This window comes from Monodelphis domestica, chromosome 8 (assembly GCF_027887165.1).
Source record: "Monodelphis domestica isolate mMonDom1 chromosome 8, mMonDom1.pri, whole genome shotgun sequence".
Classification (NCBI taxonomy): Eukaryota; Metazoa; Chordata; class Mammalia; order Didelphimorphia; family Didelphidae; genus Monodelphis; species Monodelphis domestica.
The window spans coordinates 114,504,000-114,511,597 of record NC_077234.1 but is presented as its reverse complement, the minus strand read 5'-3'; the positions used below and the strand labels follow the sequence as shown (position 1 = coordinate 114,511,597).

The window sequence follows — 7,598 nt, the reverse complement described above, 5'->3', positions numbered from 1 at the left end:
ATTCCTAAGAAGTGGCAACTTTATTTATGCATTCAGGGAATAGAGAATGGATTCTCAAATGGACAAAGAAAAAAGGAGTATAGAATGAGTGAATTTTCTCAGTTGTTCCAGTGGTCTGGGTGATAGAGCAGTTCAGAAAGTTACACAAGGTCACAGCAAGAACTGAAAGTAAATATGGGAAAAATTTAATGCTACATGATGACATAGACCTAGAGAAAAGGGTCTTAGTACCAGCATATTCCTGAATTTAAATATATTCAGATACACCTATATATAGTAGTCTTATATAGTACCAAATATTTGTGTGAAACTTTAAAATTCAATAGAATATTCTGAATTTTTCATAATAATGAGATTTGTTATTCAGTTGCTTCTTACTAGACTCATCTATTAGTCCTAGACATATTTTGTGGATAATACTATGATAATTGTACATAGATTCAAGAAATCTTTACACTAAATATTCTTCGTATAGAATACACAAGAGAAAAGTTGACTAAGGGGAAGGAAATTAGCATTTATATAGCACCTACTATGTTTCAGGTACTTTGTTAAGTACATTACAAACATTATTTCATTTGATTCTCACTACAACCGTATAAGGTAGGTGCTGTTATTATCCCTATTTTATAGTGCAGGACTCTGAGGCAAAAAATCTAAGTAACTTTTCCAGGATTACATAGCTATTAAGTATCTGGGACTAGATTTGATCTCAAGCCTTCTTATTTGAGGCGTAGTGAGCTATTCGCGGTTCCACTTGGGTGTTTAACTAACTAAAATTTAAAAATTGATTCAGAATAAAAATGAAAAATTCATTCAGTATATTTTCCTGTTTACCTTTTAAGATCCAAAGAAGTTAAAAAAAATTGTATTTGTCCCCCCAGTGAAATAGATACTGCTCAAATGACTTATAAAGAAATCAAATTCCAAAAGATTGTATATGAACCAAATATGCTATGTTCTATTCAATTCATTATTTTCTTTGTTATGTTTAGCACCTCAGCAATAACATTAAATTACATTTAAAAGTCCACTAAAGTAATATAGTCTGAAATCTTCAAACTTGCGTGGAATTCTTTGGGCTACTCCAAACCAAGGAGATTTTAGCACATATACCATTAAAAATCCAATCTTAATAGATGTCTTAAGAGCAGTTTTGAATAAAAAGGGGAAAGGAGAGAACTAGTTATATTCTCCCTCTACACTTATCTACAGGAATTATCTCTAAATGCATGAACACACATCATGTGGCTTGCTTGAGAAATTACAGGTTGAACATAGATAATTTTGTGACATAAGCTGAATTTTTAAGACTATTTCACTAAAAAAGCATATTACATTGCATAGTTGGATTCACTATCTTTTTCATTTTAATTTATTGAAATTAATTATTGTTTTACTATATTGTATTATTCTCAGTTGTCATAGCATTTTATACAAACATCCACATGAAAATTTAATTGCTGGTCGTCAGCATGAGAGACCATTTTTAGCCATATATACTTTTTTAATACTTTCCATATATTCTGGGTATTAACAATATAGATAATGAAAGAAGACCAACTTCAGAGGTTGGAAGACTGCTTTCAAATTCCTACTATGCCACCTATTGGCTCTATGACCCTAGGCAAGTTATTTAGTCTTCTAAGGCCCAACACAGCAATTTTAAACACTAAATTTCAGTGAAATTTCTTGTCTACCATGATGGAGGGAGTCTCTTTGGGAGTTTCTTTTGTCAATCAAGTAATGTATAGGGTTCCCATGCTCTGGAAAATACATGTGTATTTCCAGTTTTATATATTATATCATTTATTCAAAATGCATGTGTGTAATACATATATATACACATATATATGTGTATATGTATTTCTATGTACATATACAAATATGTGTGCGTGCATGTTCTTGTTTTTAAGTAATCCCAGTTGTTTTCAATTCTTCATGATCCCATTTGGGAATTTCTTGGTCGAGATACTGGAATAGCTTGTCATTTCCTTCTTCAGCTCATTTGACTAATAAGGAAACTGAGACAAACAGGGTCAAATGACTTGCCCAGGATCCCACAGGGCTAGAAAGTATCTGAAATTGGTTGAAACTCAGGTTTCCCTGATTCCAGGTCTGGTGCTCTACCCACTGTGCAACCTGGGTGCCCTGAGTGTGTAAATATACACATATATATGCCTATATGATTAAAATATGTGAAATTAGAATCTGTTACCCTAAAAACTATGATTCCCCATAAAAATATGATCCCCAGCAAAAACTACTATTCCCAGAAGCCCGCTCATTTCCTGTCATTACCTGCTAACATAGGTAGGATATAAATTGGGTAGAGGTCTGTATCTAGTGCTCTTTTTCCTTCCTGTTGGCAGCTTTGGTGGAGCAGGCATTTTGAGCAGATAGAAAATGTAGTACAATGGTTCTATTTTGTCAGATAATTTAAATTTTTTAAAACTTTTTAAATTGTAAAATATTTTTATTTTTATTTTTATATTATATTATATTATTGTATTTTATTATATTATTATTATATTTAAAATATAATGCTTGAAGTATTAGACATTAATTAACTCTTAGAAATATGAACTCTCAGCATATTACCTAATATTTAGTTGTGTCCTTATTAGGTCATGTCTTTGCAGTTCAACTAAACTAAAAACTCAGCCCTCACTCATTTATTATGAGCCTCTCTTACTTGCCTTCTGGGTCTCTGATGGTGCAGAGTTATTGAGCCAGCCCCTGGCTGCTTCAGTACTCATAACATTCAATCAGATTTATTATTGAGTAGTCAACCTCAAAGCCTAAAGCTGCCTGTCAATGTGGATCTCATCTTTAGCAAAAGAAGAGAGCAGGCATGATGATTCCCTGTCAGTGTCCAAATAGACAAAGTCTTCCAAGGTTTTCCATAGTCACAAAGGGCAAGAAGGAAGGGTTGGAATAACAGCAAGAGTTCCACCATAGGAGTTGCCACAGAACCTCCCTGTTTCATTGTCTCAACACCCCCCCCCCCCAGCCCCAAGAGACTCAGGAGAAGCTGGCAGGGATTACACGCAGATGTTGTCACTTAGCCTGACTCAGTTAGGTTTTGTAGATATGACCTTATTCATGGCATGTGGAGATTTTAATTGAAAATGATTAAAAATGTAATTAAAAGGTTGAACTGTAATGTTAACATGCTTTTAGTTTGACATAATTTCACTAATCTTGCAGAATTTTGCAAAGTAATCAACCATCACAAAACCCTGTATTAATAAATGGCTATTATTTCACTGTTTTTAATGAGGACACTGAACCACAAAGTAATTAACTTGCGAAAATTAAGCATTATTAAGGGCAGTTGTTCTGGCTGTAGTGAAATTTACTAAAGCTTACATGCAATACACCTGCTTTTTTCATATGCTCATTTACCCTATTTGGCTGTAATCCCACATGGGTTATGCCTTGTATGACCCTCAGAGAGGCAACCTACTTTCTCCTACTTCTAAAGAGCAAAAAGGTGACCCATTATCATAACTGGCATCCCACAGGGCCCAACAACTCATTGCTCAACCCTGATGTGCTCCCAGCTTCCACCTACAACACCCTGAGGACTCAGAAAAAACAGCGGGGTGAGCCAGGCAACTTGTGGGATGCTCTCAGGCTAATTAGGTCTAATGATTTAAATTAGTCATAAAAATTACCATGGATCCACATGCGCAATGTGTGAAATAAATTTGGCGTGGCCCAAAGGAACTACACTGGGGAAAAGGTTCACTCTTATTTAGTCATCAAATAGCAATCATTTATAAGGTGCCTACTATGTGCCCAGCATTGTGATGCACTATCAGGGAATCTGAGCTATCTCATCTCTGACATTACTTACCTGTTTGGTAAACAAGTCACTTATCTTCCCTGATCTTAATTTCTTCCGATGTAAAAGGTAGGAATTGGAAAAAATAACTTTTGAAATCTTTTCCCACTCTGAAACTATAAACCAATTCTAATATTGAGGATACACTTCTGGGCAGAAGGTGCTGGTATGTTAGACATATTTCCTTTCTTTAATGGTCCTTCCTGCTCTTGACCTTTGGAGAAGGTTCACAGTGGGCTCATTCACGAGGGATCCTACTCTTTAATAAGAGAAAGGATAAAACACAACTTTTCTCAAATATTTTGGTTCATAATACAACATACACCAAGAGCCCCAGGAAGAATCTGATGAAATTACTCAACAGGAATTATTAAGCACTTATCATATTTGAGGCATAGCATCAAACATTAGATATACAAAGAAAGGCCAAAGCTGCCCCTTTCCTGAAAAAAATATACATTCTAGTGAGGGCCAGGAGAAGAAATATGTGAAAATAAATAGGGATATAAAAACTATACACTAAATAAAATGGAGGTAATTTCAATAAAGTAGAGGCAGTAAAGTTGCATTCTTATTGAGTCCTTTTGAAATGTTCTCAATAAAGATTATAGAGTGGTGGCCATTTCCTTCCCCAGCTCATTTTACAGAAGAGGAAACTGAGCAATCAGAGGTACAGTGAGTTTCCCCTGGTCACACAGCTCCTAAGTACCTGAGGCAAAATTTGAACTCAGATCTCCAGACCTAATAATTCTTGCAGGCTGAGATGATTCTTTCTGATCTTAGGCCTGAAGACCTGAGTTTAAAATTCAGCCTTAAACACTAGGTTTGATCCTGAGGAAGTAACTTAACCTGGTTTGCCTCAGTTTCCCCATCTGTTAAATAATCTGGAGAAGGAAATAAAACATCACTCCAGGATTGTTGCCCAGAAAATCACAAATAGGGTCACAAACAGTTGGAGACAACTGAAATGACTCAACAACAATGGTAGCTAGGAGACACAATGAATAGAGCACCAGATCTGGATTCAGAAAAGCCCAGAGTTCAAATATGAAATCAGACACTAGCTATGTGACCCTGGGCAAGTCACTTAACCCTATTTGTCTATATTTCATCAACTGTGAAGTAAGCTGAAGAAGGAAATTGCAAATCACTCCAGTATCTTTGCCAAGGAAGTTCGAAATGGCATTCCAAAGAGTCTGACATGATAATTATACAAGTGAACAGCAGCAAAGCACTGACACTAAGTGCTGACCATACTAAAAAAAGCTCTCAAAGCAGGAAGGTCTTTAGATCAATCAATTGATAAATATTTTTAAGTAAGTTCTAGGGGGCAGGTACTAAGCTCTAGGAATAAAAGAAAAGAACTAAAAGGCAGTTCCTCCTCTCAGGGAGTTTACAATCATATGGGGTAGACATCATGCAAACTAATGCATACAAAGTAAGACATATGTAAAATAAATGGGATATAATTAATAATGTAAATATAGAATCTGAAGAATAGGTTATAATTAATTAATACAATTAAATAAGATATAAATAAATTCCAGTGAAGGTGCCAGAATTAAGCTATGCCAGGGAAGGATTCCTTTAGAAGTAGGATTTATATGGGGATGTAAAGAAAGTGAGGGAGTTCAGTAGTCAGAGTGGAAGAGAGAGAGAGAGCATTCCAGCAATGGGGGACAGGCAATAAGACTACCCAGAGCCAAGGAATGGAGCGCCATATTTGTGGGACAGCTAAGAGACCAATATCACTGCACTGTGGATTACGTGTTGGCAAGCAAGACTTAAGAAGACTGAAAAGTGAGAATAGGGCCAGATTTTGAAGAGCTGGAATGCCAATCAAAGCATTTTGTATTTTCTTCTGGTGACAGAAGGAATCCAATGGAGTTTACTGGGGATTTTTTTTTGGGGGGGTGCAAGTGGAGTATGATATATCATTAGGCCAATATTTTAAGGAAATCCCTTTTGTGGCTCAATGGAGGATGGATTGGAATGGGAAGAAACTTGAAGGAGGCTGGCCTCTAAGCAGGATATTGCAATATTATAGGAGGGAGAGCCTGCACTAGATTGGTAGCCGGGGACATATTACATAGATTCTATTAAGATGAAATCAGTAGGCCATTAGTCTTGAGAGCATCTATTAGGTAGAGGGGAGGGTATAGGGAGAATCTGCCATGCATGAAAGTCAACCAGGGCAAAGACAGGGAAACTGAAGATGTTATTTTATGTGTAAGATACAAAGCAAGAAGATAAGGGTTGTTGGATCAAAGAAGGTATGGGAAAAAATAAGTTTAATAAGATTGGAAAAGTAAGTTTTATTTTTTTTTCTTTTATAACCAAAATTTTGTTAGTTCTTGTTTGGTCATCAGTACATACATACTATAACTATTTTGAACATTTAAAAAGTGCTAGAAAAATGTAAAAATGATGTAGTTATAATCCTTTTCTACACTATTTTTTTTCAGTGACTTTAATACTTTAAGTTTGAAGGCAACTCTCCCTAAAGAGATTGTCAAATACCAATATCCTTAATATGGATAGGGAATTATGTCTTTTACAAAGCAAAATTCCACTAATCCTGTATTTGATAAAACTACGCTCATTATACACATTTTAGTCTTTTACAATACACGAACCAAGTTACTGGAAGAAAAATTGTACCACCGCTACCAAAGATGACAGTGTTCCAGATAGCACACAATTTTGAACGGAAGACTCAACAGCAGGGTGCAGTTTTATTTAGGAAAAAAAACAAAACTGTACTGTAAGATATTATGGAAACTGATGAATTCAAATAAAATCTTTAAAATTCATGGTGGAAATTTCAAAAGGTCATCTATGCTTCATTTAATGATGTAAAAACTATGGAATATGAAACCTATGCACAAGATAGTGAATGCCTTCATCATTCTATTAATCAACATTCTATTAATTTCTGGCCATATTAAAACAAAACAAAAGACCAAATCACCAACCAGCATGTGATTTTACCTCTTTAAATAATATTCTAAATAACATTACTTTAGATTGATTTACATTTATCTACATGTTTTAAAAAATTAATGTGAGGAGGTGAGTTTGCTTCCTTAAAAATGTGTTTGTAGAGCTACTAAAACCTGGCATTTACAAAATAGTTGATAAAAATATTCCTCTGAATTGGACAAGAAGGAAGGTAACAGGGACAATTGTCAAAAGACTTGGTATAAGATTTTATTCAGGTTTGGTTTCTTTCTCTCTTGCTGAATCAGAGACTGGGACCTCTTCATTTTAGTTTCTCCATTTTCTGTAGGTATGTCATCTTTATTCTCTTCTTGGTTAGTCATTTGTGTTTATTTTCCTCTTGCTCTGATTTTTCCTTTTGTGTGAACTTTTTTGTCCTCGGAGTTTTCCTTCCCTGTTGTCTTTTGGGGTTTAGGTTCAACCTTTGCAAGGTCTGGTTTAGCTGACAATCTTGCTGACCTCCTCTTGGGCTCCTCCTTTACTTCCCCTTCTGCACAGTTGGCCTTCCTCTTGGGCATCTTGGCTGAGTGGGGATCAGCTAGGTCCCTCTCCTCAGACACAGGTGAGCATCAGAGCTAGTGACATGGATCTGGGATGTGAGGGAAAGGACCCTGGCTGGGAACCCTTCTTCTCCAGCATGGCTCCTGGGCCTCGAAGCTCCTCCTTCTGCCTCTTGGCTGTCAGGACCAGAAAAGTAGGTTTTAAGGGGTAAAAAAAAGTCTGCTGAGACTGTCAATGAAGAGATCAT

At 35.8% G+C, this 7,598-nt stretch overlaps 1 pseudogene; it reads right to left on the bottom strand.

Annotated features, from left to right (window-relative positions):
- Nucleotides 1-6,941: 6,941 nt before the first annotated feature.
- LOC100010558 (non-histone chromosomal protein HMG-14-like) lies at nt 6,942-7,368 on the bottom strand (annotated as a pseudogene).
- Nucleotides 7,369-7,598: the final 230 nt, after the last annotated feature.